At 48.2% G+C, this 27370-nt stretch overlaps 38 non-coding genes across 38 annotated transcripts; all 38 read right to left on the bottom strand.

Moving 5' to 3' along the window:
• Positions 1-545: 545 nt before the first annotated feature.
• Positions 546-664, bottom strand: LOC143870475 (5S ribosomal RNA). The gene has a single exon (XR_013245253.1). It is a non-coding gene; the product is annotated as a 5S ribosomal RNA (ribosomal RNA).
• A 597-nt stretch (positions 665-1261) lies between these two features.
• On the bottom strand, positions 1262-1380 carry LOC143872968 (5S ribosomal RNA). Its single transcript, XR_013247692.1, has one exon. It is a non-coding gene; the product is annotated as a 5S ribosomal RNA (ribosomal RNA).
• Positions 1381-1977: 597 nt separating this feature from the next.
• Positions 1978-2096, bottom strand: LOC143874087 (5S ribosomal RNA). Its single transcript, XR_013248778.1, has one exon. It is a non-coding gene; the product is annotated as a 5S ribosomal RNA (ribosomal RNA).
• A 597-nt stretch (positions 2097-2693) lies between these two features.
• On the bottom strand, positions 2694-2812 carry LOC143873586 (5S ribosomal RNA). Its single transcript, XR_013248290.1, has one exon. It is a non-coding gene; the product is annotated as a 5S ribosomal RNA (ribosomal RNA).
• Positions 2813-3409: 597 nt separating this feature from the next.
• Positions 3410-3527, bottom strand: LOC143874589 (5S ribosomal RNA). Its single transcript, XR_013249265.1, has one exon. It is a non-coding gene; the product is annotated as a 5S ribosomal RNA (ribosomal RNA).
• Positions 3528-4124: 597 nt separating this feature from the next.
• On the bottom strand, positions 4125-4243 carry LOC143870474 (5S ribosomal RNA). The gene has a single exon (XR_013245252.1). It is a non-coding gene; the product is annotated as a 5S ribosomal RNA (ribosomal RNA).
• A 597-nt stretch (positions 4244-4840) lies between these two features.
• On the bottom strand, positions 4841-4959 carry LOC143870473 (5S ribosomal RNA). Its single transcript, XR_013245251.1, has one exon. It is a non-coding gene; the product is annotated as a 5S ribosomal RNA (ribosomal RNA).
• A 597-nt stretch (positions 4960-5556) lies between these two features.
• LOC143874588 (5S ribosomal RNA) lies at positions 5557-5674 on the bottom strand. Its single transcript, XR_013249264.1, has one exon. It is a non-coding gene; the product is annotated as a 5S ribosomal RNA (ribosomal RNA).
• A 597-nt stretch (positions 5675-6271) lies between these two features.
• LOC143872967 (5S ribosomal RNA) lies at positions 6272-6390 on the bottom strand. Its single transcript, XR_013247691.1, has one exon. It is a non-coding gene; the product is annotated as a 5S ribosomal RNA (ribosomal RNA).
• Positions 6391-6987: 597 nt separating this feature from the next.
• LOC143870472 (5S ribosomal RNA) lies at positions 6988-7106 on the bottom strand. The gene has a single exon (XR_013245250.1). It is a non-coding gene; the product is annotated as a 5S ribosomal RNA (ribosomal RNA).
• Positions 7107-7703: 597 nt separating this feature from the next.
• LOC143874587 (5S ribosomal RNA) lies at positions 7704-7821 on the bottom strand. Its single transcript, XR_013249263.1, has one exon. It is a non-coding gene; the product is annotated as a 5S ribosomal RNA (ribosomal RNA).
• A 597-nt stretch (positions 7822-8418) lies between these two features.
• Positions 8419-8537, bottom strand: LOC143872966 (5S ribosomal RNA). The gene has a single exon (XR_013247690.1). It is a non-coding gene; the product is annotated as a 5S ribosomal RNA (ribosomal RNA).
• A 597-nt stretch (positions 8538-9134) lies between these two features.
• On the bottom strand, positions 9135-9253 carry LOC143870470 (5S ribosomal RNA). Its single transcript, XR_013245248.1, has one exon. It is a non-coding gene; the product is annotated as a 5S ribosomal RNA (ribosomal RNA).
• Positions 9254-9850: 597 nt separating this feature from the next.
• Positions 9851-9969, bottom strand: LOC143870469 (5S ribosomal RNA). Its single transcript, XR_013245247.1, has one exon. It is a non-coding gene; the product is annotated as a 5S ribosomal RNA (ribosomal RNA).
• A 597-nt stretch (positions 9970-10566) lies between these two features.
• Positions 10567-10685, bottom strand: LOC143870468 (5S ribosomal RNA). Its single transcript, XR_013245246.1, has one exon. It is a non-coding gene; the product is annotated as a 5S ribosomal RNA (ribosomal RNA).
• Positions 10686-11282: 597 nt separating this feature from the next.
• On the bottom strand, positions 11283-11401 carry LOC143870467 (5S ribosomal RNA). Its single transcript, XR_013245245.1, has one exon. It is a non-coding gene; the product is annotated as a 5S ribosomal RNA (ribosomal RNA).
• A 597-nt stretch (positions 11402-11998) lies between these two features.
• LOC143870466 (5S ribosomal RNA) lies at positions 11999-12117 on the bottom strand. Its single transcript, XR_013245244.1, has one exon. It is a non-coding gene; the product is annotated as a 5S ribosomal RNA (ribosomal RNA).
• A 597-nt stretch (positions 12118-12714) lies between these two features.
• On the bottom strand, positions 12715-12833 carry LOC143870465 (5S ribosomal RNA). Its single transcript, XR_013245243.1, has one exon. It is a non-coding gene; the product is annotated as a 5S ribosomal RNA (ribosomal RNA).
• Positions 12834-13430: 597 nt separating this feature from the next.
• On the bottom strand, positions 13431-13549 carry LOC143874583 (5S ribosomal RNA). The gene has a single exon (XR_013249259.1). It is a non-coding gene; the product is annotated as a 5S ribosomal RNA (ribosomal RNA).
• Positions 13550-14146: 597 nt separating this feature from the next.
• Positions 14147-14265, bottom strand: LOC143870463 (5S ribosomal RNA). The gene has a single exon (XR_013245242.1). It is a non-coding gene; the product is annotated as a 5S ribosomal RNA (ribosomal RNA).
• Positions 14266-14862: 597 nt separating this feature from the next.
• Positions 14863-14981, bottom strand: LOC143870462 (5S ribosomal RNA). The gene has a single exon (XR_013245241.1). It is a non-coding gene; the product is annotated as a 5S ribosomal RNA (ribosomal RNA).
• A 597-nt stretch (positions 14982-15578) lies between these two features.
• Positions 15579-15697, bottom strand: LOC143870461 (5S ribosomal RNA). Its single transcript, XR_013245240.1, has one exon. It is a non-coding gene; the product is annotated as a 5S ribosomal RNA (ribosomal RNA).
• A 597-nt stretch (positions 15698-16294) lies between these two features.
• On the bottom strand, positions 16295-16413 carry LOC143870460 (5S ribosomal RNA). Its single transcript, XR_013245239.1, has one exon. It is a non-coding gene; the product is annotated as a 5S ribosomal RNA (ribosomal RNA).
• A 597-nt stretch (positions 16414-17010) lies between these two features.
• Positions 17011-17129, bottom strand: LOC143872904 (5S ribosomal RNA). Its single transcript, XR_013247630.1, has one exon. It is a non-coding gene; the product is annotated as a 5S ribosomal RNA (ribosomal RNA).
• A 597-nt stretch (positions 17130-17726) lies between these two features.
• LOC143870458 (5S ribosomal RNA) lies at positions 17727-17845 on the bottom strand. The gene has a single exon (XR_013245237.1). It is a non-coding gene; the product is annotated as a 5S ribosomal RNA (ribosomal RNA).
• A 597-nt stretch (positions 17846-18442) lies between these two features.
• LOC143870457 (5S ribosomal RNA) lies at positions 18443-18561 on the bottom strand. The gene has a single exon (XR_013245236.1). It is a non-coding gene; the product is annotated as a 5S ribosomal RNA (ribosomal RNA).
• Positions 18562-19158: 597 nt separating this feature from the next.
• On the bottom strand, positions 19159-19277 carry LOC143870456 (5S ribosomal RNA). Its single transcript, XR_013245235.1, has one exon. It is a non-coding gene; the product is annotated as a 5S ribosomal RNA (ribosomal RNA).
• A 597-nt stretch (positions 19278-19874) lies between these two features.
• LOC143870455 (5S ribosomal RNA) lies at positions 19875-19993 on the bottom strand. The gene has a single exon (XR_013245234.1). It is a non-coding gene; the product is annotated as a 5S ribosomal RNA (ribosomal RNA).
• Positions 19994-20590: 597 nt separating this feature from the next.
• On the bottom strand, positions 20591-20709 carry LOC143870454 (5S ribosomal RNA). Its single transcript, XR_013245233.1, has one exon. It is a non-coding gene; the product is annotated as a 5S ribosomal RNA (ribosomal RNA).
• A 597-nt stretch (positions 20710-21306) lies between these two features.
• On the bottom strand, positions 21307-21425 carry LOC143872903 (5S ribosomal RNA). The gene has a single exon (XR_013247629.1). It is a non-coding gene; the product is annotated as a 5S ribosomal RNA (ribosomal RNA).
• A 597-nt stretch (positions 21426-22022) lies between these two features.
• LOC143870453 (5S ribosomal RNA) lies at positions 22023-22141 on the bottom strand. The gene has a single exon (XR_013245232.1). It is a non-coding gene; the product is annotated as a 5S ribosomal RNA (ribosomal RNA).
• Positions 22142-22738: 597 nt separating this feature from the next.
• Positions 22739-22857, bottom strand: LOC143870452 (5S ribosomal RNA). Its single transcript, XR_013245231.1, has one exon. It is a non-coding gene; the product is annotated as a 5S ribosomal RNA (ribosomal RNA).
• A 597-nt stretch (positions 22858-23454) lies between these two features.
• LOC143870451 (5S ribosomal RNA) lies at positions 23455-23573 on the bottom strand. The gene has a single exon (XR_013245230.1). It is a non-coding gene; the product is annotated as a 5S ribosomal RNA (ribosomal RNA).
• Positions 23574-24170: 597 nt separating this feature from the next.
• LOC143870450 (5S ribosomal RNA) lies at positions 24171-24289 on the bottom strand. The gene has a single exon (XR_013245229.1). It is a non-coding gene; the product is annotated as a 5S ribosomal RNA (ribosomal RNA).
• Positions 24290-24886: 597 nt separating this feature from the next.
• Positions 24887-25005, bottom strand: LOC143870449 (5S ribosomal RNA). Its single transcript, XR_013245228.1, has one exon. It is a non-coding gene; the product is annotated as a 5S ribosomal RNA (ribosomal RNA).
• Positions 25006-25602: 597 nt separating this feature from the next.
• On the bottom strand, positions 25603-25721 carry LOC143870447 (5S ribosomal RNA). The gene has a single exon (XR_013245226.1). It is a non-coding gene; the product is annotated as a 5S ribosomal RNA (ribosomal RNA).
• Positions 25722-26318: 597 nt separating this feature from the next.
• LOC143870446 (5S ribosomal RNA) lies at positions 26319-26437 on the bottom strand. Its single transcript, XR_013245225.1, has one exon. It is a non-coding gene; the product is annotated as a 5S ribosomal RNA (ribosomal RNA).
• Positions 26438-27034: 597 nt separating this feature from the next.
• LOC143870445 (5S ribosomal RNA) lies at positions 27035-27153 on the bottom strand. Its single transcript, XR_013245224.1, has one exon. It is a non-coding gene; the product is annotated as a 5S ribosomal RNA (ribosomal RNA).
• Between the last annotated feature and the right edge of the window lie 217 nt (positions 27154-27370).

Below are 27370 nucleotides of genomic sequence, written 5' to 3'. Positions count from 1 at the left end.
ACGAAGTCCGTTTAAATGAAAGTGCGAAAAAATCCTGCTAGATGACACCGGATGGACGATCCGAGCATGTCGGGAAGCCGGATGACCGCCAGGGCTTTCATCGCGCGATGAATCTTCCCGAGTACCCCCGAATCAATATAAGAATCGCCACGATCTGACGGGCGGATCAAAAGTTATCGTCGGAACGATATTTGTGCACCAAGGGTAGCTCACGGCCAGTAAACACCTTCCGACCGGATTCATGACTCACATCCACTAGTACACTCATCCGCTATAGCCTGTACGTCACTGAATCTAAACAAACCCCCGCTATAATTTGACCGCAAATGAAATGTCAGAACGAATTCCGTTTATCGAATCAAACGACACTATCACCCCGCCATAATAAAGACCGGACGTGTTTGAATTCACCATCCGGAAGAAAATAAAAAGATCCGAACCGAAACGTAGGAGGCGACGCACTAAACGTGCGTTTCAGTTCGCATCGATGTTCCAGAACCGAAAGATTGTTCGAAAAAAGTGGTAGATAGCCGAAAAAAGTGACAGGGGTGCAACACGAGGACTTCCCAGGAGGTCACCCATCCTAGTACTACTCTCGCCCAAGCACGCTTAACTTCGGAGTTCTGATGGGATCCAGTGCATTTGTGCTGGTATGATCGCACCCAGCATGCCTCTCCATTGTCAAAGTAATAAAGAGTTTCCACTCGCATTGTCGTACGAAGTCCGTTTAAATGAAAGTGCGAAAAAATCCTGCTAGATGACACCGGATGGACGATCCGAGCATGTCGGGAAGCCGGATGACTGCCAGGGCTGTCATCGCGCGATGAATCTTCCCGAGTACCCCCGAATCAATATAAGAATCGCCACGATCTGACGGGCGGATCAAAAGTTATCGTCGGAACGATATTTGTGCACCAAGGGTAGCTCACGGCCAGTAAACACCTTCCGACCGGATTCATGACTCGCATCCACTAGTACACTCATCCGCTATAGCCTGTACGTCACTGAATCTAAACAAACCCCCGCTATAATTTGACTGCAAATGAAATGTCAGAACGAATTCCGTTTATCGAATCAAACGACACTATCACCCCGCCATAATAAAGACCGGACGTCTTTGAATTCACCATCTGGAAGAAAATAAAAAGATCCGAACCGAAACGTAGGAGGCGACGCACTAAACGTGCGTTTCAGTTCGCATCGATGTTCCAGAACCGAAAGATTGTTCGAAAAAAGTGGTAGATAGCCGAAAAAAGTGACAGGGGTGCAACACGAGGACTTCCCATGAGGTCACCCATCCTAGTACTACTCTCGCCCAAGCACGCTTAACTTCGGAGTTCTGATGGGATCCAGTGCATTTGTGCTGGTATGATCGCACCCAGCATGCCTTTCCATTGTCAAAGTAATAAAGAGTTTCCACTCGCATTGTCGTACGAAGTCCGTTTAAATGAAAGTGCGAAAAAATCCTGCTAGATGACACCGGATGGACGATCCGAGCATGTCGGGAAGCCGAATGACCGCCAGGGCTGTCATCGCGCGATGAATCTTCCCGAGTACCCCCGAATCAATATAAGAATCGCCACGATCTGACGGGCGGATCAAAAGTTATCGTCGGAACGATATTTGTGCACCAAGGGTAGCTCACGGCCAGTAAACACCTTCCGACCGGATTCATGACTCGCATCCACTAGTACACTCATCTGCTATAGCCTGTACGTCACTGAATCTAAACAAACCCCCGCTATAATTTGACGGCAAATGAAATGTCAGAACGAATTCCGTTTATCGAATCAAACGACACTATCACCCCGCCATAATAAAGACCGGACGTCTTTGAATTCACCATCCGGAAGAAAATAAAAAGATCCGAACCGAAACGTAGGAGGCGACGCACTAAACGTGCGTTTCAGTTCGCATCGATGTTCCAGAACCGAAAGATTGTTCGAAAAAAGTGGTAGATAGCCGAAAAAAGTGACAGGGGTGCAACACGAGGACTTCCCAGGAGGTCACCCATCCTAGTACTACTCTCGCCCAAGCACGCTTAACTTCGGGGTTCTGATGGGATCCAGTGCATTTGTGCTGGTATGATCGCACCCAGCATGCCTCTCCATTGTCAAAGTAATAAAGAGTTTCCACTCGCATTGTCGTACGAAGTCCGTTTAAATGAAAGTGCGAAAAAATCCTGCTAGATTACACCGGATGGACGATCCGAGCATGTCGGGAAGCCGGATGACCGCCAGGGCTGTCATCGCGCGATTAATCTTCCCGAGTACCCCCGAATCAATATAAGAATCGCTACGATCTGACGGGCGGATCAAAAGTTATCGTCGGAACGATATTTGTGCACCAAGGGTAGCTCACGGCCAGTAAACACCTTCCGACCGGATTCATGACTCGCATCCACTAGTACACTCATCCGCTATAGCCTGTACGTCACTGAATCTAAACAAACCCCCGCTATAATTTGACTGCAAATGAAATGTCAGAACGAATTCCGTTTATCGAATCAAACGACACTATCACCCCGCCATAATAAAGACCGGACGTCTTTGAATTCACCATCCGGAAGAAAATAAAAAGATCCGAACCGAAACGTAGGAGGCGACGCACTAAACGTGCGTTTCAGTTCGCATCGATGTTCCAGAACCGAAAGATTGTTCGAAAAAAGTGGTAGATAGCCGAAAAAAGTGACAGGGGTGCAACACGAGGACTTCCCAGGAGGTCACCCATCCTAGTACTACTCTCGCCCAAGCACGCTTAACTTCGAAGTTCTGATGGGATCCAGTGCATTTGTGCTGGTATGATCGCACCCAGCATGCCTTTCCATTGTCAAAGTAATAAAGAGTTTCCACTCGCATTGTCGTACGAAGTCCGTTTAAATGAAAGTGCGAAAAAATCCTGCTAGATTACACCGGATGGACGATCCGAGCATGTCGGGAAGCCGGATGACCGCCAGGGCTGTCATCGCGCGATTAATCTTCCCGAGTAGCCCCGAATCAATATAAGAATCGCTACGATCTGACGGGCGGATCAAAAGTTATCGTCGGAACGATATTTGTGCACCAAGGGTAGCTCACGGCCAGTAAACACCTTCCGACCGGATTCATGACTCGCATCCACTAGTACACTCATCCGCTATAGCCTGTACGTCACTGAATCTAAACAAACCCCCGCTATAATTTGACTGCAAATGAAATGTCAGAACGAATTCCGTTTATCGAATCAAACGACACTATCACCCCGCCATAATAAAGACCGGACGTCTTTGAATTCACCATCCGGAAGAAAATAAAAAGATCCGAACCGAAACGTAGGAGGCGACGCACTAAACGTGCGTTTCAGTTCGCGTCGATGTTACAGAACCGAAAGATTGTTCGAAAAAAGTGGTAGATAGCCGAAAAAAGTGACAGGGGTGCAACACGAGGACTTCCCAGGAGGTCACCATCCTAGTACTACTCTCGCCCAAGCACGCTTAACTTCGGAGTTCTGATGGGATCCAGTGTATTTGTGCTGGTATGATCGCACCCAGCATGCCTCTCCATTGTCAAAGTAATTAAGAGTTTCCACTCGCATTGTCGTACGAAGTCCGTTTAAATGAAAGTGCGAAAAAATCCTGCTAGATGACACCGGATGGACGATCCGAGCATGTCGGGAAGCCGGATGACCGCCAGGGCTGTCATCGCGCGATGGATCTTCCCGAGTACCCCCGAATCAATATAAGAATCGCCACGATCTGACGGGCGGATCAAAAGTTATCGTCGGAACGATATTTGTGCACCAAGGGTAGCTCACGGCCAGTAAACACCTTCCGACCGGATTCATGACTCGCATCCACTAGTACACTCATCCGCTATAGCCTGTACGTCACTGAATCTAAACAAACCCCCGCTATAATTTGACCGCAAATGAAATGTCAGAACGAATTCCGTTTATCGAATCAAACGACACTATCACCTCGCCATAATAAAGACCGGACGTCTTTGAATTCACCATCCGGAAGAAAATAAAAAGATCCGAACCGAAACGTAAGAGGCGACGCACTAAACGTGCGTTTCAGTTCGCATCGATGTTCCAGAACCGAAAGATTGTTCGAAAAAAGTGGTAGATAGCCGAAAAAAGTGACAGGGGTGCAACACGAGGACTTCCCAGGAGGTCACCCATCCTAGTACTACTCTCGCCCAAGCACGCTTAACTTCGGAGTTCTGATGGGATCCAGTGCATTTGTGCTGGTATGATCGCACCCAGCATGCCTTTCCATTGTCAAAGTAATAAAGAGTTTCCACTCGCATTGTCGTACGAAGTCCGTTTAAATGAAAGTGCGAAAAAATCCTGCTAGATTACACCGGATGGACGATCCGAGCATGTCGGGAAGCCGGATGACCGCCAGGTCTGTCATCGCGCGATTAATCTTCCCGAGTAGCCCCGAATCAATATAAGAATCGCTACGATCTGACGGGCGGATCAAAAGTTATCGTCGGAACGATATTTGTGCACCAAGGGTAGCTCACGGCCAGTAAACACCTTCCGACCGGATTCATGACTCGCATCCACTAGTACACTCATCCGCTATAGCCTGTACGTCACTGAATCTAAACAAACCCCCGCTATAATTTGACGGCAAATGAAATGTCAGAACGAATTCCGTTTATCGAATCAAACGACACAATCACCCCGCCATAATAAAGACCGGACGTCTTTGAATTCACCATCCGGAAGAAAATAATAAGATCCGAACCGAAACGTAGGAGGCGACGCACTAAACGTGCGTTTCAGTTCGCATCAATGTTCCAGAACCGAAAGATTGTTCGAAAAAAGTGGTAGATAGCCGAAAAAAGTGACAGGGGTGCAACACGAGGACTTCCCAGGAGGTCACCCATCCTAGTACTACTCTCGCCCAAGCACGCTTAACTTCGGAGTTCTGATGGGATCCAGTGCATTTGTGCTGGTATGATCGCACCCAGCATGCCTCTCCATTGTCAAAGTAATAAAGAGTTTCCACTCGCATTGTCGTACGAAGTCCGTTTAAATGAAAGTGCGAAAAAATCCTGCTAGATGACACCGGATGGACGATCCGAGCATGTCGGGAAGCCGGATGACCGCCAGAGCTGTCATCGCGCGATGGATCTTCCCGAGTACCCCCGAATCAATATAAGAATCGCCACGATCTGACGGGCGGATCAAAAGTTATCGTCGGAACGATATTTGTGCACCAAGGGTAGCTCACGGCCAGTAAACACCTTCCGACCGGATTCATGACTCGCATCCACTAGTACACTCATCCGCTATAGCCTGTACGTCACTGAATCTAAACAAACCCCCGCTATAATTTGACCGCAAATGAAATGTCAGAACGAATTCCGTTTATCGAATCAAACGACACTATCACCCCGCCATAATAAAGACCGGACGTGTTTGAATTCACCATCCGGAAGAAAATAAAAAGATCCGAACCGAAACGTAGGAGGCGACGCACTAAACGTGCGTTTCAGTTCGCGTCGATGTTACAGAACCGAAAGATTGTTCGAAAAAAGTGGTAGATAGCCGAAAAAAGTGACAGGGGTGCAACACGAGGACTTCCCAGGAGGTCACCATCCTAGTACTACTCTCGCCCAAGCACGCTTAACTTCGGAGTTCTGATGGGATCCAGTGTATTTGTGCTGGTATGATCGCACCCAGCATGCCTCTCCATTGTCAAAGTAATTAAGAGTTTCCACTCGCATTGTCGTACGAAGTCCGTTTAAATGAAAGTGCGAAAAAATCCTGCTAGATGACACCGGATGGACGATCCGAGCATGTCGGGAAGCCGGATGACCGCCAGGGCTGTCATCGCGCGATGGATCTTCCCGAGTACCCCCGAATCAATATAAGAATCGCCACGATCTGACGGGCGGATCAAAAGTTATCGTCGGAACGATATTTGTGCACCAAGGGTAGCTCACGGCCAGTAAACACCTTCCGACCGGATTCATGACTCGCATCCACTAGTACACTCATCCGCTATAGCCTGTACGTCACTGAATCTAAACAAACCCCCGCTATAATTTGACCGCAAATGAAATGTCAGAACGAATTCCGTTTATCGAATCAAACGACACTATCACCTCGCCATAATAAAGACCGGACGTCTTTGAATTCACCATCCGGAAGAAAATAAAAAGATCCGAACCGAAACGTAGGAGGCGACGCACTAAACGTGCGTTTCAGTTCGCATCGATGTTCCAGAACCGAAAGATTGTTCGAAAAAAGTGGTAGATAGCCGAAAAAAGTGACAGGGGTGCAACACGAGGACTTCCCATGAGGTCACCCATCCTAGTACTACTCTCGCCCAAGCACGCTTAACTTCGGAGTTCTGATGGGATCCAGTGCATTTGTGCTGGTATGATCGCACCCAGCATGCCTTTCCATTGTCAAAGTAATAAAGAGTTTCCACTCGCATTGTCGTACGAAGTCCGTTTAAATGAAAGTGCGAAAAAATCCTGCTAGATGACACCGGATGGACGATCCGAGCATGACGGGAAGCCGGATGACCGCCAGGGCTGTCATCGCGCGATGAATCTTCCCGAGTACCCCCGAATCAATATAAGAATCGCCACGATCTGACGGGCGGATCAAAAGTTATCGTCGGAACGATATTTGTGCACCAAGGGTAGCTCACGGCCAGTAAACACCTTCCGACCGGATTCATGACTCGCATCCACTAGTACACTCATCTGCTATAGCCTGTACGTCACTGAATCTAAACAAACCCCCGCTATAATTTGACGGCAAATGAAATGTCAGAACGAATTCCGTTTATCGAATCAAACGACACTATCACCCCGCCATAATAAAGACCGGACGTCTTTGAATTCACCATCCGGAAGAAAATAATAAGATCCGAACCGAAACGTAGGAGGCGACGCACTAAACGTGCGTTTCAGTTCGCATCGATGTTCCAGAACCGAAAGATTGTTCGAAAAAAGTGGTAGATAGCCGAAAAAAGTGACAGGGGTGCAACACGAGGACTTCCCAGGAGGTCACCCATCCTAGTACTACTCTCGCCCAAGCACGCTTAACTTCGGAGTTCTGATGGGATCCAGTGCATTTGTGCTGGTATGATCGCACCCAGCATGCCTCTCCATTGTCAAAGTAATAAAGAGTTTCCACTCGCATTGTCGTACGAAGTCCGTTTAAATGAAAGTGCGAAAAAATCCTGCTAGATGACACCGGATGGACGATCCGAGCATGTCGGGAAGCCGGATGACCGCCAGAGCTGTCATCGCGCGATGGATCTTCCCGAGTACCCCCGAATCAATATAAGAATCGCCACGATCTGACGGGCGGATCAAAAGTTATCGTCGGAACGATATTTGTGCACCAAGGGTAGCTCACGGCCAGTAAACACCTTCCGACCGGATTCATGACTCGCATCCACTAGTACACTCATCCGCTATAGCCTGTACGTCACTGAATCTAAACAAACCCCCGCTATAATTTGACCGCAAATGAAATGTCAGAACGAATTCCGTTTATCGAATCAAACGACACTATCACCCCGCCATAATAAAGACCGGACGTGTTTGAATTCACCATCCGGAAGAAAATAAAAAGATCCGAACCGAAACGTAGGAGGCGACGCACTAAACGTGCGTTTCAGTTCGCGTCGATGTTACAGAACCGAAAGATTGTTCGAAAAAAGTGGTAGATAGCCGAAAAAAGTGACAGGGGTGCAACACGAGGACTTCCCAGGAGGTCACCATCCTAGTACTACTCTCGCCCAAGCACGCTTAACTTCGGAGTTCTGATGGGATCCAGTGTATTTGTGCTGGTATGATCGCACCCAGCATGCCTCTCCATTGTCAAAGTAATTAAGAGTTTCCACTCGCATTGTCGTACGAAGTCCGTTTAAATGAAAGTGCGAAAAAATCCTGCTAGATGACACCGGATGGACGATCCGAGCATGTCGGGAAGCCGGATGACCGCCAGGGCTGTCATCGCGCGATGGATCTTCCCGAGTACCCCCGAATCAATATAAGAATCGCCACGATCTGACGGGCGGATCAAAAGTTATCGTCGGAACGATATTTGTGCACCAAGGGTAGCTCACGGCCAGTAAACACCTTCCGACCGGATTCATGACTCGCATCCACTAGTACACTCATCCGCTATAGCCTGTACGTCACTGAATCTAAACAAACCCCCGCTATAATTTGACCGCAAATGAAATGTCAGAACGAATTCCGTTTATCGAATCAAACGACACTATCACCTCGCCATAATAAAGACCGGACGTCTTTGAATTCACCATCCGGAAGAAAATAAAAAGATCCGAACCGAAACGTAGGAGGCGACGCACTAAACGTGCGTTTCAGTTCGCATCGATGTTCCAGAACCGAAAGATTGTTCGAAAAAAGTGGTAGATAGCCGAAAAAAGTGACAGGGGTGCAACACGAGGACTTCCCATGAGGTCACCCATCCTAGTACTACTCTCGCCCAAGCACGCTTAACTTCGGAGTTCTGATGGGATCCAGTGCATTTGTGCTGGTATGATCGCACCCAGCATGCCTTTCCATTGTCAAAGTAATAAAGAGTTTCCACTCGCATTGTCGTACGAAGTCCGTTTAAATGAAAGTGCGAAAAAATCCTGCTAGATGACACCGGATGGACGATCCGAGCATGACGGGAAGCCGGATGACCGCCAGGGCTGTCATCGCGCGATGAATCTTCCCGAGTACCCCCGAATCAATATAAGAATCGCCACGATCTGACGGGCGGATCAAAAGTTATCGTCGGAACGATATTTGTGCACCAAGGGTAGCTCACGGCCAGTAAACACCTTCCGACCGGATTCATGACTCGCATCCACTAGTACACTCATCTGCTATAGCCTGTACGTCACTGAATCTAAACAAACCCCCGCTATAATTTGACGGCAAATGAAATGTCAGAACGAATTCCGTTTATCGAATCAAACGACACTATCACCCCGCCATAATAAAGACCGGACGTCTTTGAATTCACCATCCGGAAGAAAATAATAAGATCCGAACCGAAACGTAGGAGGCGACGCACTAAACGTGCGTTTCAGTTCGCATCGATGTTCCAGAACCGAAAGATTGTTCGAAAAAAGTGGTAGATAGCCGAAAAAAGTGACAGGGGTGCAACACGAGGACTTCCCAGGAGGTCACCCATCCTAGTACTACTCTCGCCCAAGCACGCTTAACTTCGGAGTTCTGATGGGATCCAGTGCATTTGTGCTGGTATGATCGCACCCAGCATGCCTCTCCATTGTCAAAGTAATAAAGAGTTTCCACTCGCATTGTCGTACGAAGTCCGTTTAAATGAAAGTGCGAAAAAATCCTGCTAGATGACACCGGATGGACGATCCGAGCATGTCGGGAAGCCGGATGACCGCCAGGGCTGTCATCGCGCGATGGATCTTCCCGAGTACCCCCGAATCAATATAAGAATCGCCACGATCTGACGGGCGGATCAAAAGTTATCGTCGGAACGATATTTGTGCACCAAGGGTAGCTCACGGCCAGTAAACACCTTCCGACCGGATTCATGACTCGCATCCACTAGTACACTCATCCGCTATAGCCTGTACGTCACTGAATCTAAACAAACCCCCGCTATAATTTGACTGCAAATGAAATGTCAGAACGAATTCCGTTTATCGAATCAAACGACACTATCACCCCGCCATAATAAAGACCGGACGTCTTTGAATTCACCATCCGGAAGAAAATAAAAAGATCCGAACCGAAACGTAGGAGGCGACGCACTAAACGTGCGTTTCAGTTCGCATCGATGTTCCAGAACCGAAAGATTGTTCGAAAAAAGTGGTAGATAGCCGAAAAAAGTGACAGGGGTGCAACACGAGGACTTCCCAGGAGGTCACCCATCCTAGTACTACTCTCGCCCAAGCACGCTTAACTTCGGAGTTCTGATGGGATCCAGTGCATTTGTGCTGGTATGATCGCACCCAGCATGCCTCTCCATTGTCAAAGTAATTAAGAGTTTCCACTCGCATTGTCGTACGAAGTCCGTTTAAATGAAAGTGCGAAAAAATCCTGCTAGATGACACCGGATGGACGATCCGAGCATGTCGGGAAGCCGGATGACCGCCAAGGCTGTCATCGCGCGATGGATCTTCCCGAGTACCCCCGAATCAATATAAGAATCGCCACGATCTGACGGGCGGATCAAAAGTTATCGTCGGAACGATATTTGTGCACCAAGGGTAGCTCACGGCCAGTAAACACCTTCCGACCGGATTCATGACTCGCATCCACTAGTACACTCATCCGCTATAGCCTGTACGTCACTGAATCTAAACAAACCCCCGCTATAATTTGACCGCAAATGAAATGTCAGAACGAATTCCGTTTATCGAATCAAACGACACTATCACCTCGCCATAATAAAGACCGGACGTCTTTGAATTCACCATCCGGAAGAAAATAAAAAGATCCGAACCGAAACGTAGGAGGCGACGCACTAAACGTGCGTTTCAGTTCGCATCGATGTTCCAGAACCGAAAGATTGTTCGAAAAAAGTGGTAGATAGCCGAAAAAAGTGACAGGGGTGCAACACGAGGACTTCCCAGGAGGTCACCCATCCTAGTACTACTCTCGCCCAAGCACGCTTAACTTCGGAGTTCTGATGGGATCCAGTGCATTTGTGCTGGTATGATCGCACCCAGCATGCCTCTCCATTGTCAAAGTAATAAAGAGTTTCCACTCGCATTGTCGTACGAAGTCCGTTTAAATGAAAGTGCGAAAAAATCCTGCTAGATGACACCGGATGGACGATCCGAGCATGTCGGGAAGCCGGATGACCGCCAGGGCTGTCATCGCGCGATGAATCTTCCCGAGTACCCCCGAATCAATATAAGAATCGCCACGATCTGACGGGCGGATCAAAAGTTATCGTCGGAACGATATTTGTGCACCAAGGGTAGCTCACGGCCAGTAAACACCTTCCGACCGGATTCATGACTCGCATCCACTAGTACACTCATCCGCTATAGCCTGTACGTCACTGAATCTAAACAAACCCCCGCTATAATTTGACCGCAAATGAAATGTCAGAACGAATTCCGTTTATCGAATCAAACGACACTATCACCCCGCCATAATAAAGACCGGACGTCTTTGAATTCACCATCCGGAAGAAAATAAAAAGATCCGAACCGAAACGTAGGAGGCGACGCACTAAACGTGCGTTTCAGTTCGCATCGATGTTCCAGAACCGAAAGATTGTTCGAAAAAAGTGGTAGATAGCCGAAAAAAGTGACAGGGGTGCAACACGAGGACTTCCCAGGAGGTCACCCATCCTAGTACTACTCTCGCCCAAGCACGCTTAACTTCGGAGTTCTGATGGGATCCAGTGCATTTGTGCTGGTATGATCGCACCCAGCATGCCTCTCCATTGTCAAAGTAATAAAGAGTTTCCACTCGCATTGTCGTACGAAGTCCGTTTAAATGAAAGTGCGAAAAAATCCTGCTAGATGACACCGGATGGACGATCCGAGCATGTCGGGAAGCCGGATGACTGCCAGGGCTGTCATCGCGCGATGAATCTTCCCGAGTACCCCCGAATCAATATAAGAATCGCCACGATCTGACGGGCGGATCAAAAGTTATCGTCGGAACGATATTTGTGCACCAAGGGTAGCTCACGGCCAGTAAACACCTTCCGACCGGATTCATGACTCGCATCCACTAGTACACTCATCCGCTATAGCCTGTACGTCACTGAATCTAAACAAACCCCCGCTATAATTTGACCGCAAATGAAATGTCAGAACGAATTCCGTTTATCGAATCAAACGACACTATCACCTCGCCATAATAAAGACCGGACGTCTTTGAATTCACCATCCGGAAGAAAATAAAAAGATCCGAACCGAAACGTAGGAGGCGACGCACTAAACGTGCGTTTCAGTTCGCATCGATGTTCCAGAACCGAAAGATTGTTCGAAAAAAGTGGTAGATAGCCGAAAAAAGTGACAGGGGTGCAACACGAGGACTTCCCAGGAGGTCACCCATCCTAGTACTACTCTCGCCCAAGCACGCTTAACTTCGGAGTTCTGATGGGATCCAGTGCATTTGTGCTGGTATGATCGCACCCAGCATGCCTCTCCATTGTCAAAGTAATAAAGAGTTTCCACTCGCATTGTCGTACGAAGTCCGTTTAAATGAAAGTGCGAAAAAATCCTGCTAGATGACACCGGATGGACGATCCGAGCATGTCGGGAAGCCGGATGACCGCCAGGGCTGTCATCGCGCGATGAATCTTCCCGAGTACCCCCGAATCAATATAAGAATCGCCACGATCTGACGGGCGGATCAAAAGTTATCGTCGGAACGATATTTGTGCACCAAGGGTAGCTCACGGCCAGTAAACACCTTCCGACCGGATTCATGACTCGCATCCACTAGTACACTCATCCGCTATAGCCTGTACGTCACTGAATCTAAACAAACCCCCGCTATAATTTGACCGCAAATGAAATGTCAGAACGAATTCCGTTTATCGAATCAAACGACACTATCACCCCGCCATAATAAAGACCGGACGTCTTTGAATTCACCATCCGGAAGAAAATAAAAAGATCCGAACCGAAACGTAGGAGGCGACGCACTAAACGTGCGTTTCAGTTCGCATCGATGTTCCAGAACCGAAAGATTGTTCGAAAAAAGTGGTAGATAGCCGAAAAAAGTGACAGGGGTGCAACACGAGGACTTCCCAGGAGGTCACCCATCCTAGTACTACTCTCGCCCAAGCACGCTTAACTTCGGAGTTCTGATGGGATCCAGTGCATTTGTGCTGGTATGATCGCACCCAGCATGCCTCTCCATTGTCAAAGTAATAAAGAGTTTCCACTCGCATTGTCGTACGAAGTCCGTTTAAATGAAAGTGCGAAAAAATCCTGCTAGATGACACCGGATGGACGATCCGAGCATGTCGGGAAGCCGGATGACTGCCAGGGCTGTCATCGCGCGATGAATCTTCCCGAGTACCCCCGAATCAATATAAGAATCGCCACGATCTGACGGGCGGATCAAAAGTTATCGTCGGAACGATATTTGTGCACCAAGGGTAGCTCACGGCCAGTAAACACCTTCCGACCGGATTCATGACTCGCATCCACTAGTACACTCATCCGCTATAGCCTGTACATCACTGAATCTAAACAAACCCCCGCTATAATTTGACCGCAAATGAAATGTCAGAACGAATTCCGTTTATCGAATCAAACGACACTATCACCCCGCCATAATAAAGACCGGACGTCTTTGAATTCACCATCCGGAAGAAAATAAAAAGATCCGAACCGAAACGTAGGAGGCGACGCACTAAACGTGCGTTTCAGTTCGCATCGATGTTCCAGAACCGAAAGATTGTTCGAAAAAAGTGGTAGATAGCCGAAAAAAGTGACAGGGGTGCAACACGAGGACTTCCCAGGAGGTCACCCACCCTAGTACTACTCTCGCCCAAGCACGCTTAACTTCGGAGTTCTGATGGGATACAGTGCATTTGTGCTGGTATGATCGCACCCAGCATGCCTCTCCATTGTCAAAGTAATAAAGAGTTTCCACTCGCATTGTCGTACGAAGTCCGTTTAAATGAAAGTGCGAAAAAATCCTGCTAGATGACACCGGATGGACGATCCGAGCATGTCGGGAAGCCGGATGACGGCCAGAGCTGTAATCGCGCGATGGATCTTCCCGAGTACCCCCGAATCAATATAAGAATCGCCACGATCTGACGGGCGGATCAAAAGTTATCGTCGGAACGATATTTGTGCACCAAGGGTAGCTCACGGCCAGTAAACACCTTCCGACCGGATTCATGACTCACATCCACTAGTACACTCATCCGCTATAGCCTGTACGTCACTGAATCTAAACAAACCCCCGCTATAATTTGACTGCAAATGAAATGTCAAAACGAATTCCGTTTATCGAATCAAACGACACTATCACCCCGCCATAATAAAGACCGGACGTCTTTGAATTCACCATCCGGAAGAAAATAAAAAGATCCGAACCGAAACGTAGGAGGCGACGCACTAAACGTGCGTTTCAGTTCGCATCGATGTTCCAGAACCGAAAGATTTTTCGAAAAAAGTGGTAGATAGCCGAAAAAAGTGACAGGGGTGCAACACGAGGACTTCCCAGGAGGTCACCCATCCTAGTACTACTCTCGCCCAAGCACGCTTAACTTCGGAGTTCTGATGGGATCCAGTGCATTTGTGCTGGTATGATCGCACCCAGCATGCCTCTCCATTGTCAAAGTAATAAAGAGTTTCCACTCGCATTGTCGTACGAAGTCCGTTTAAATGAAAGTGCGAAAAAATCCTGCTAGATGACACCGGATGGACGATCCGAGCATGTCGGGAAGTCGGATGACCGCCAGGGCTGTCATCGCGCGATGAATCTTCCCGAGTACCCCCGAATCAATATAAGAATCGCCACGATCTGACGGGCGGATCAAAAGTTATCGTCGGAACGATATTTGTGCACCAAGGGTAGCTCACGGCCAGTAAACACCTTCCGACCGGATTCATGACTCGCATCCACTAGTACACTCATCCGCTATAGCCTGTACGTCACTGAATCTAAACAAACCCCCGCTATAATTTGACCGCAAATGAAATGTCAGAACGAATTCCGTTTATCGAATCAAACGACACTATCACCCCGCCATAATAAAGACCGGACGTGTTTGAATTCACCATCCGGAAGAAAATAAAAAGATCCGAACCGAAACGTAGGAGGCGACGCACTAAACGTGCGTTTCAGTTCGCATCGATGTTCCAGAACCGAAAGATTGTTCGAAAAAAGTGGTAGATAGCCGAAAAAAGTGACAGGGGTGCAACACGAGGACTTCCCAGGAGGTCACCCATCCTAGTACTACTCTCGCCCAAGCACGCTTAACTTCGGAGTTCTGATGGGATCCAGTGCATTTGTGCTGGTATGATCGCACCCAGCATGCCTTTCCATTGTCAAAGTAATAAAGAGTTTCCACTCGCATTGTCGTACGAAGTCCGTTTAAATGAAAGTGCGAAAAAATCCTGCTAGATGACACCGGATGGACGATCCGAGCATGTCGGGAAGCCGGATGACCGCCAGGGCTGTCATCGCGCGATGAATCTTCCCGAGTACCCCCGAATCAATATAAGAATCGCCACGATCTGACGGGCGGATCAAAAGTTATCGTCGGAACGATATTTGTGCACCAAGGGTAGCTCACGGCCAGTAAACACCTTCCGACCGGATTCATGACTCGCATCCACTAGTACACTCATCCGCTATAGCCTGTACGTCACTGAATCTAAACAAACCCCCGCTATAATTTGACCGCAAATGAAATGTCAGAACGAATTCCGTTTATCGAATCAAACGACACTATCACCTCGCCATAATAAAGACCGGACGTCTTTGAATTCACCATCCGGAAGAAAATAAAAAGATCCGAACCGAAACGTAGGAGGCGACGCACTAAACGTGCGTTTCAGTTCGCATCGATGTTCCAGAACCGAAAGATTGTTCGAAAAAAGTGGTAGATAGCCGAAAAAAGTGACAGGGGTGCAACACGAGGACTTCCCAGGAGGTCACCCATCCTAGTACTACTCTCGCCCAAGCACGCTTAACTTCGGAGTTCTGATGGGATCCAGTGCATTTGTGCTGGTATGATCGCACCCAGCATGCCTCTCCATTGTCAAAGTAATAAAGAGTTTCCACTCGCATTGTCGTACGAAGTCCGTTTAAATGAAAGTGCGAAAAAATCCTGCTAGATGACACCGGATGGACGATCCGAGCATGTCGGGAAGCCGGATGACCGCCAGGGCTGTCATCGCGCGATGAATCTTCCCGAGTACCCCCGAATCAATATAAGAATCGCCACGATCTGACGGGCGGATCAAAAGTTATCGTCGGAACGATATTTGTGCACCAAGGGTAGCTCACGGCCAGTAAACACCTTCCGACCGGATTCATGACTCGCATCCACTAGTACACTCATCCGCTATAGCCTGTACGTCACTGAATCTAAACAAACCCCCGCTATAATTTGACCGCAAATGAAATGTCAGAACGAATTCCGTTTATCGAATCAAACGACACTATCACCCCGCCATAATAAAGACCGGACGTCTTTGAATTCACCATCCGGAAGAAAATAATAAGATCCGAACCGAAACGTAGGAGGCGACGCACTAAACGTGCGTTTCAGTTCGCATCGATGTTCCAGAACCGAAAGATTGTTCGAAAAAAGTGGTAGATAGCCGAAAAAAGTGACAGGGGTGCAACACGAGGACTTCCCAGGAGGTCACCCATCCTAGTACTACTCTCGCCCAAGCACGCTTAACTTCGGAGTTCTGATGGGATCCAGTGCATTTGTGCTGGTATGATCGCACCCAGCATGCCTCTCCATTGTCAAAGTAATAAAGAGTTTCCACTCGCATTGTCGTACGAAGTCCGTTTAAATGAAAGTGCGAAAAAATCCTGCTAGATGACACCGGATGGACGATCCGAGCATGTCGGGAAGCCGGATGACTGCCAGGGCTGTCATCGCGCGATGAATCTTCCCGAGTACCCCCGAATCAATATAAGAATCGCCACGATCTGACGGGCGGATCAAAAGTTATCGTCGGAACGATATTTGTGCACCAAGGGTAGCTCACGGCCAGTAAACACCTTCCGACCGGATTCATGACTCGCATCCACTAGTACACTCATCCGCTATAGCCTGTACATCACTGAATCTAAACAAACCCCCGCTATAATTTGACCGCAAATGAAATGTCAGAACGAATTCCGTTTATCGAATCAAACGACACTATCACCCCGCCATAATAAAGACCGGACGTCTTTGAATTCACCATCCGGAAGAAAATAAAAAGATCCGAACCGAAACGTAGGAGGCGACGCACTAAACGTGCGTTTCAGTTCGCATCGATGTTCCAGAACCGAAAGATTGTTCGAAAAAAGTGGTAGATAGCCGAAAAAAGTGACAGGGGTGCAACACGAGGACTTCCCAGGAGGTCACCCACCCTAGTACTACTCTCGCCCAAGCACGCTTAACTTCGGAGTTCTGATGGGATCCAGTGCATTTGTGCTGGTATGATCGCACCCAGCATGCCTCTCCATTGTCAAAGTAATAAAGAGTTTCCACTCGCATTGTCGTACGAAGTCCGTTTAAATGAAAGTGCGAAAAAATCCTGCTAGATGACACCGGATGGACGATCCGAGCATGTCGGGAAGCCGGATGACCGCCAGAGCTGTAATCGCGCGATGGATCTTCCCGAGTACCCCCGAATCAATATAAGAATCGCCACGATCTGACGGGCGGATCAAAAGTTATCGTCGGAACGATATTTGTGCACCAAGGGTAGCTCACGGCCAGTAAACACCTTCCGACCGGATTCATGACTCACATCCACTAGTACACTCATCCGCTATAGCCTGTACGTCACTGAATCTAAACAAACCCCCGCTATAATTTGACTGCAAATGAAATGTCAGAACGAATTCCGTTTATCGAATCAAACGACACTATCACCCCGCCATAATAAAGACCGGACGTCTTTGAATTCACCATCCGGAAGAAAATAAAAAGATCCGAACCGAAACGTAGGAGGCGACGCACTAAACGTGCGTTTCAGTTCGCATCGATGTTCCAGAACCGAAAGATTTTTCGAAAAAAGTGGTAGATAGCCGAAAAAAGTGACAGGGGTGCAACACGAGGACTTCCCAGGAGGTCACCCATCCTAGTACTACTCTCGCCCAAGCACGCTTAACTTCGGAGTTCTGATGGGATCCAGTGCATTTGTGCTGGTATGATCGCACCCAGCATGCCTCTCCATTGTCAAAGTAATAAAGAGTTTCCACTCGCATTGTCGTACGAAGTCCGTTTAAATGAAAGTGCGAAAAAATCCTGCTAGATGACACCGGATGGACGATCCGAGCATGTCGGGAAGTCGGATGACCGCCAGGGCTGTCATCGCGCGATGAATCTTCCCGAGTACCCCCGAATCAATATAAGAATCGCCACGATCTGACGGGCGGATCAAAAGTTATCGTCGGAACGATATTTGTGCACCAAGGGTAGCTCACGGCCAGTAAACACCTTCCGACCGGATTCATGACTCGCATCCACTAGTACACTCATCCGCTATAGCCTGTACGTCACTGAATCTAAACAAACCCCCGCTATAATTTGACCGCAAATGAAATGTCAGAACGAATTCCGTTTATCGAATCAAACGACACTATCACCCCGCCATAATAAAGACCGGACGTGTTTGAATTCACCATCCGGAAGAAAATAAAAAGATCCGAACCGAAACGTAGGAGGCAACGCACTAAACGTGCGTTTCAGTTCGCATCGATGTTCCAGAACCGAAAGATTGTTCGAAAAAAGTGGTAGATAGCCGAAAAAAGTGACAGGGGTGCAACACGAGGACTTCCCAGGAGGTCACCCATCCTAGTACTACTCTCGCCCAAGCACGCTTAACTTCGGAGTTCTGATGGGATCCAGTGCATTTGTGCTGGTATGATCGCACCCAGCATGCCTTTCCATTGTCAAAGTAATAAAGAGTTTCCACTCGCATTGTCGTACGAAGTCCGTTTAAATGAAAGTGCGAAAAAATCCTGCTAAATGACACCGGATGGACGATCCGAGCATGTCGGGAAGCCGGATGACCGCCAGGGCTGTCATCGCGCGATGAATCTTCCCGAGTACCCCCGAATCAATATAAGAATCGCCACGATCTGACGGGCGGATCAAAAGTTATCGTCGGAACGATATTTGTGCACCAAGGGTAGCTCACGGCCAGTAAACACCTTCCGACCGGATTCATGACTCGCATCCACTAGTACACTCATCCGCTATAGCCTGTACGTCACTGAATCTAAACAAACCCCCGCTATAATTTGACCGCAAATGAAATGTCAGAACGAATTCCGTTTATCGAATCAAACGACACTATCACCCCGCCATAATAAAGACTGGACGTCTTTGAATTCACCATCCGGAAGAAAATAAAAAGATCCGAACCGAAACGTAGGAGGCGACGCACTAAACGTGCGTTTCAGTTCGCATCGATGTTCCAGAACCGAAAGATTGTTCGAAAAAAGTGGTAGATAGCCGAAAAAAGTGACAGGGGTGCAACACGAGGACTTCCCAGGAGGTCACCCATCCTAGTACTACTCTCGCCCAAGCACGCTTAACTTCGGAGTTCTGATGGGATCCAGTGCATTTGTGCTGGTATGATCGCACCCAGCATGCCTCTCCATTGTCAAAGTAATAAAGAGTTTCCACTCGCATTGTCGTACGAAGTCCGTTTAAATGAAAGTGCGAAAAAATCCTGCTAGATGACACCGGATGGACGATCCGAGCATGTCGGGAAGCCGGATGACCGCCAAGGCTGTCATCGCGCGATGAATCTTCCCGAGTACCCCCGAATCAATATAAGAATCGCCACGATCTGACGGGCGGATCAAAAGTTATCGTCGGAACGATATTTGTGCACCAAGGGTAGCTCACGGCCAGTAAACACCTTCCGACCGGATTCATGACTCGCATCCACTAGTACACTCATCCGCTATAGCCTGTACGTCACTGAATCTAAACAAACCCCCGCTATAATTTGACCGCAAATGAAATGTCAGAACGAATTCCGTTTATCGAATCAAACGACACTATCACCTCGCCATAATAAAGACCGGACGTCTTTGAATTCACCATCCGGAAGAAAATAAAAAGATCCGAACCGAAACGTAGGAGGCGACGCACTAAACGTGCGTTTCAGTTCGCATCGATGTTCCAGAACCGAAAGATTGTTCGAAAAAAGTGGTAGATAGCCGAAAAAAGTGACAGGGGTGCAACACGAGGACTTCCCAGGAGGTCACCCATCCTAGTACTACTCTCGCCCAAGCACGCTTAACTTCGGAGTTCTGATGGGATCCAGTGCATTTGTGCTGGTATGATCGCACCCAGCATGCCTCTCCATTGTCAAAGTAATAAAGAGTTTCCACTCGCATTGTCGTACGAAGTCCGTTTAAATGAAAGTGCGAAAAAATCCTGCTAGATGACACCGGATGGACGATCCGAGCATGTCGGGAAGCCGGATGACCGCCAGGGCTGTCATCGCGCGATGAATCTTCCCGAGTACCCCCGAATCAATATAAGAATCGCCACGATCTGACGGGCGGATCAAAAGTTATCGTCGGAACGATATTTGTGCACCAAGGGTAGCTCACGGCCAGTAAACACCTTCCGACCGGATTCATGACTCGCATCCACTAGTACACTCATCCGCTATAGCCTGTACGTCACTGAATCTAAACAAACCCCCGCTATAATTTGACCGCAAATGAAATGTCAGAACGAATTCCGTTTATCGAATCAAACGACACTATCACCCCGCCATAATAAAGACCGGACGTCTTTGAATTCACCATCCGGAAGAAAATAATAAGATCCGAACCGAAACGTAGGAGGCGACGCACTAAACGTGCGTTTCAGTTCGCATCGATGTTCCAGAACCGAAAGATTGTTCGAAAAAAGTGGTAGATAGCCGAAAAAAGTGACAGGGGTGCAACACGAGGACTTCCCAGGAGGTCACCCATCCTAGTACTACTCTCGCCCAAGCACGCTTAACTTCGGAGTTCTGATGGGATCCAGTGCATTTGTGCTGGTATGATCGCACCCAGCATGCCTCTCCATTGTCAAAGTAATAAAGAGTTTCCACTCGCATTGTCGTACGAAGTCCGTTTAAATGAAAGTGCGAAAAAATCCTGCTAGATGACACCGGATGGACGATCCGAGCATGTCGGGATGCCGGATGACTGCCAGGGCTGTCATCGCGCGATGGATCTTCCCGAGTACCCCCGAATCAATATAAGAATCGCCACGATCTGACGGGCGGATCAAAAGTTATCGTCGGAACGATATTTGTGCACCAAGGGTAGCTCACGGCCAGTAAACACCTTCCGACCGGATTCATGACTCGCATCCACTAGTACACTCATCCGCTATAGCCTGTACATCACTGAATCTAAACAAACCCCCGCTATAATTTGACCGCAAATGAAATGTCAGAACGAATTCCGTTTATCGAATCAAACGACACTATCACCCCGCCATAATAAAGACCGGACGTCTTTGAATTCACCATCCGGAAGAAAATAAAAAGATCCGAACCGAAACGTAGGAGGCGACGCACTAAACGTGCGTTTCAGTTCGCATCGATGTTCCAGAACCGAAAGATTGTTCGAAAAAAGTGGTAGATAGCCGAAAAAAGTGACAGGGGTGCAACACGAGGACTTCCCAGGAGGTCACCCACCCTAGTACTACTCTCGCCCAAGCACGCTTAACTTCGGAGTTCTGATGGGATCCAGTGCATTTGTGCTGGTATGATCGCACCCAGCATGCCTCTCCATTGTCAAAGTAATAAAGAGTTTCCACTCGCATTGTCGTACGAAGTCCGTTTAAATGAAAGTGCGAAAAAATCCTGCTAGATGACACCGGATGGACGATCCGAGCATGTCGGGAAGCCGGATGACCGCCAGAGCTGTAATCGCGCGATGGATCTTCCCGAGTACCCCCGAATCAATATAAGAATCGCCACGATCTGACGGGCGGATCAAAAGTTATCGTCGGAACGATATTTGTGCACCAAGGGTAGCTCACGGCCAGTAAACACCTTCCGACCGGATTCATGACTCACATCCACTAGTACACTCATCCGCTATAGCCTGTACGTCACTGAATCTAAACAAACCCCCTCTATAATTTGACTGCAAATGAAATGTCAGAACGAATTCCGTTTATCGAATCAAACGACACTATCACCCCGCCATAATAAAGACCGGACGTCTTTGAATTCACCATCCGGAAGAAAATAAAAAGATCCGAACCGAAACGTAGGAGGCGACGCACTAAACGTGCGTTTCAGTTCGCATCGATGTTCCAGAACCGAAAGATTTTTCGAAAAAAGTGGTAGATAGCCGAAAAAAGTGACAGGGGTGCAACACGAGGACTTCCCAGGAGGTCACCCATCCTAGTACTACTCTCGCCCAAGCACGCTTAACTTCGGAGTTCTGATGGGATCCAGTGCATTTGTGCTGGTATGATCGCACCCAGCATGCCTCTCCATTGTCAAAGTAATAAAGAGTTTCCACTCGCATTGTCGTACGAAGTCCGTTTAAATGAAAGTGCGAAAAAATCCTGCTAGATGACACCGGATGGACGATCCGAGCATGTCGGGAAGTCGGATGACCGCCAGGGCTGTCATCGCGCGATGAATCTTCCCGAGTACCCCCGAATCAATATAAGAATCGCCACGATCTGACGGGCGGATCAAAAGTTATCGTCGGAACGATATTTGTGCACCAAGGGTAGCTCACGGCCAGTAAACACCTTCCGACCGGATTCATGACTCGCATCCACTAGTACACTCATCCGCTATAGCCTGTACGTCACTGAATCTAAACAAACCCCCGCTATAATTTGACCGCAAATGAAATGTCAGAACGAATTCCGTTTATCGAATCAAACGACACTATCACCCCGCCATAATAAAGACCGGACGTGTTTGAATTCACCATCCGGAAGAAAATAAAAAGATCCGAACCGAAACGTAGGAGGCAACGCACTAAACGTGCGTTTCAGTTCGCATCGATGTTCCAGAACCGAAAGATTGTTCGAAAAAAGTGGTAGATAGCCGAAAAAAGTGACAGGGGTGCAACACGAGGACTTCCCAGGAGGTCACCCATCCTAGTACTACTCTCGCCCAAGCACGCTTAACTTCGGAGTTCTGATGGGATCCAGTGCATTTGTGCTGGTATGATCGCACCCAGCATGCCTTTCCATTGTCAAAGTAATAAAGAGTTTCCACTCGCATTGTCGTACGAAGTCCGTTTAAATGAAAGTGCGAAAAAATCCTGCTAAATGACACCGGATGGACGATCCGAGCATGTCGGGAAGCCGGATGACCGCCAGGGCTGTCATCGCGCGATGAATCTTCCCGAGTACCCCCGAATCAATATAAGAATCGCCACGATCTGACGGGCGGATCAAAAGTTATCGTCGGAACGATATTTGTGCACCAAGGGTAGCTCACGGCCAGTAAACACCTTCCGACCGGATTCATGACTCGCATCCACTAGTACACTCATCCGCTATAGCCTGTACGTCACTGAATCTAAACAAACCCCCGCTATAATTTGACCGCAAATGAAATGTCAGAACGAATTCCGTTTATCGAATCAAACGACACTATCACCCCGCCATAATAAAGACTGGACGTCTTTGAATTCACCATCCGGAAGAAAATAAAAAGATCCGAACCGAAACGTAGGAGGCGACGCACTAAACGTGCGTTTCAGTTCGCATCGATGTTCCAGAACCGAAAGATTGTTCGAAAAAAGTGGTAGATAGCCGAAAAAAGTGACAGGGGTGCAACACGAGGACTTCCCAGGAGGTCACCCATCCTAGTACTACTCTCGCCCAAGCACGCTTAACTTCGGAGTTCTGATGGGATCCAGTGCATTTGTGCTGGTATGATCGCACCCAGCATGCCTCTCCATTGTCAAAGTAATAAAGAGTTTCCACTCGCATTGTCGTACGAAGTCCGTTTAAATGAAAGTGCGAAAAAATCCTGCTAGATGACACCGGATGGACGATCCGAGCATGTCGGGAAGCCGGATGACTGCCAGGGCTGTCATCGCGCGATGAATCTTCCCGAGTACCCCCGAATCAATATAAGAATCGCCACGATCTGACGGGCGGATCAAAAGTTATCGTCGGAACGATATTTGTGCACCAAGGGTAGCTCACGGCCAGTAAACACCTTCCGACCGGATTCATGACTCGCATCCACTAGTACACTCATCCGCTATAGCCTGTACATCACTGAATCTAAACAAACCCCCGCTATAATTTGACCGCAAATGAAATGTCAGAACGAATTCCGTTTATCGAATCAAACGACACTATCACCCCGCCATAATAAAGACCGGACGTCTTTGAATTCACCATCCGGAAGAAAATAAAAAGATCCGAACCGAAACGTAGGAGGCGACGCACTAAACGTGCGTTTCAGTTCGCATCGATGTTCCAGAACCGAAAGATTGTTCGAAAAAAGTGGTAGATAGCCGAAAAAAGTGACAGGGGTGCAACACGAGGACTTCCCAGGAGGTCACCCATCCTAGTACTACTCTCGCCCAAGCACGCTTAACTTCGGAGTTCTGATGGGATCCAGTGCATTTGTGCTGGTATGATCGCACCCAGCATGCCTCTCCATTGTCAAAGTAATAAAGAGTTTCCACTCGCATTGTCGTACGAAGTCCGTTTAAATGAAAGTGCGAAAAAATCCTGCTAGATGACACCGGATGGACGATCCGAGCATGTCGGGAAGCCGGATGACCGCCAGAGCTGTAATCGCGCGATGGATCTTCCCGAGTACCCCCGAATCAATATAAGAATCGCCACGATCTGACGGGCGGATCAAAAGTTATCGTCGGAACGATATTTGTGCACCAAGGGTAGCTCAAGGCCAGTAAACACCTTCCGACCGGATTCATGACTCACATCCACTAGTACACTCATCCGCTATAGCCTGTACGTCACTGAATCTAAACAAACCCCCGCTATAATTTGACTGCAAATGAAATGTCAGAACGAATTCCGTTTATCGAATCAAACGACACTATCACCCCGCCATAATAAAGACCGGACGTCTTTGAATTCACCATCCGGAAGAAAATAAAAAGATCCGAACCGAAACGTAGGAGGCGACGCACTAAACGTGCGTTTCAGTTCGCATCGATGTTCCAGAACCGAAAGATTGTTCGAAAAAAGTGGTAGATAGCCGAAAAAAGTGACAGGGGTGCAACACGAGGACTTCCCAGGAGGTCACCCATCCTAGTACTACTCTCGCCCAAGCACGCTTAACTTCGGAGTTCTGATGGGATCCAGTGCATTTGTGCTGGTATGATCGCACCCAGCATGCCTCTCCATTGTCAAAGTAATAAAGAGTTTCCACTCGCATTGTCGTACGAAGTCCGTTTAAATGAAAGTGCGAAAAAATCCTGCTAGATGACACCGGATGGACGATCCGAGCATGTCGGGAAGTCGGATGACCGCCAAGGCTGTCATCGCGCGATGAATCTTCCCGAGTACCCCCGAATCAATATAAGAATCGCCACGATCTGACGGGCGGATCAAAAGTTATCGTCGGAACGATATTTGTGCACCAAGGGTAGCTCACGGCCAGTAAACACCTTCCGACCGGATTCATGACTCGCATCCACTAGTACACTCATCCGCTATAGCCTGTACGTCACTGAATCTAAACAAACCCCCGCTATAATTTGACCGCAAATGAAATGTCAGAACGAATTCCGTTTATCGAATCAAACGACACTATCACCCCGCCATAATAAAGACCGGACGTGTTTGAATTCACCATCCGGAAGAAAATAAAAAGATCCGAACCGAAACGTAGGAGGCGACGCACTAAACGTGCGTTTCAGTTCGCATCGATGTTCCAGAACCGAAAGATTGTTCGAAAAAAGTGGTAGATAGCCGAAAAAAGTGACAGGGGTGCAACACGAGGACTTCCCAGGAGGTCACCCATCCTAGTACTACTCTCGCCCAAGCACGCTTAACTTCGGAGTTCTGATGGGATCCAGTGCATTTGTGCTGGTATGATCGCACCCAGCATGCCTTTCCATTGTCAAAGTAATAAAGAGTTTCCACTCGCATTGTCGTACGAAGTCCGTTTAAATGAAAGTGCGAAAAAATCCTGCTAGATTACACCGGATGGACGATCCGAGCATGTCGGGAAGCCGGATGACCGCCAGGGCTGTCATCGCGCGATTAATCTTCCCGAGTAGCCCCCAATCAATATAAGAATCGCTACGATCTGACGGGCGGATCAAAAGTTATCGTCGGAACGATATTTGTGCACCAAGGGTAGCTCACGGCCAGTAAACACCTTCCGACCGTATTCATGACTCGCATCCACTAGTACACTCATCCGCTATAGCCTGTACGTCACTGAATCTAAACAAACCCCCGCTATAATTTGACTGCAAATGAAATGTTAGAACGAATTCCATTTATCGAATCAAACGACACTATCACCCCGCCATAATAAAGACCGGACGTCTTTGAATTCACCATCCGGAAGAAAATAAAAAGATCCGAACCGAAACGTAGGAGGCGACGCACTAAACGTGCGTTTCAGTTCGCATCGATGTTCCAGAACCGAAAGATTGTTCGAAAAAAGTGGTAGATAGCCGAAAAAAGTGACAGGGGTGCAACACGAGGACTTCCCAGGAGGTCACCCATCCTAGTACTACTCTCGCCCAAGCACGCTTAACTTCGGAGTTCTGATGGGATCCAGTGCATTTGTGCTGGTATGATCGCACCCAGCATGCCTCTCCATTGTCAAAGTAATAAAGAGTTTCCACTCGCATTGTCGTACGAAGTCCGTTTAAATGAAAGTGCGAAAAAATCCTGCTAGATGACACCGGATGGACGATCCGAGCATGTCGGGAAGCCGGATGACCGCCAGGGCTGTCATCGCGCGATGAATCTTCCCGAGTACCCCCGAATCAATATAAGAATCGCCACGATCTGACGGGCGGATCAAAAGTTATCGTCGGAACGATATTTGTGCACCAAGGGTAGCTCACGGCCAGTAAACACCTTCCGACCGGATTCATGACTCGCATCCACTAGTACACTCATCCGCTATAGCCTGTACGTCACTGAATCTAAACAAACCCCCGCTATAATTTGACCGCAAATGAAATGTCAGAACGAATTCCGTTTATCGAATCAAACGACACTATCACCTCGCCATAATAAAGACCGGACGTCTTTGAATTCACCATCCGGAAGAAAATAAAAAGATCCGAACCGAAACGTAGGAGGCGACGCACTAAACGTGCGTTTCAGTTCGCATCGATGTTCCAGAACCGAAAGATTGTTCGAAAAAAGTGGTAGATAGCCGAAAAAAGTGACAGGGGTGCAACACGAGGACTTCCCAGGAGGTCACCCATCCTAGTACTACTCTCGCCCAAGCACGCTTAACTTCGGAGTTCTGATGGGATCCAGTGCATTTGTGCTGGTATGATCGCACCCAGCATGCCTCTCCATTGTCAAAGTAATAAAGAGTTTCCACTCGCATTGTCGTACGAAGTCCGTTTAAATGAAAGTGCGAAAAAATCCTGCTAGATGACACCGGATGGACGATCCGAGCATGTCGGGAAGCCGGATGACCGCCAGAGCTGTAATCGCGCGATGGATCTTCCCGAGTACCCCCGAATCAATATAAGAATCGCCACGATCTGACGGGCGG

This window comes from Tasmannia lanceolata, unplaced genomic scaffold, assembly GCF_043159265.1.
Source record: "Tasmannia lanceolata isolate RefF3 unplaced genomic scaffold, GAP_Taslan_0.1 ptg000003l, whole genome shotgun sequence".
NCBI classification, from domain to species: Eukaryota; Viridiplantae; Streptophyta; class Magnoliopsida; order Canellales; family Winteraceae; genus Tasmannia; species Tasmannia lanceolata.
This window is presented reverse-complemented; position numbering and strand designations above follow the sequence as displayed.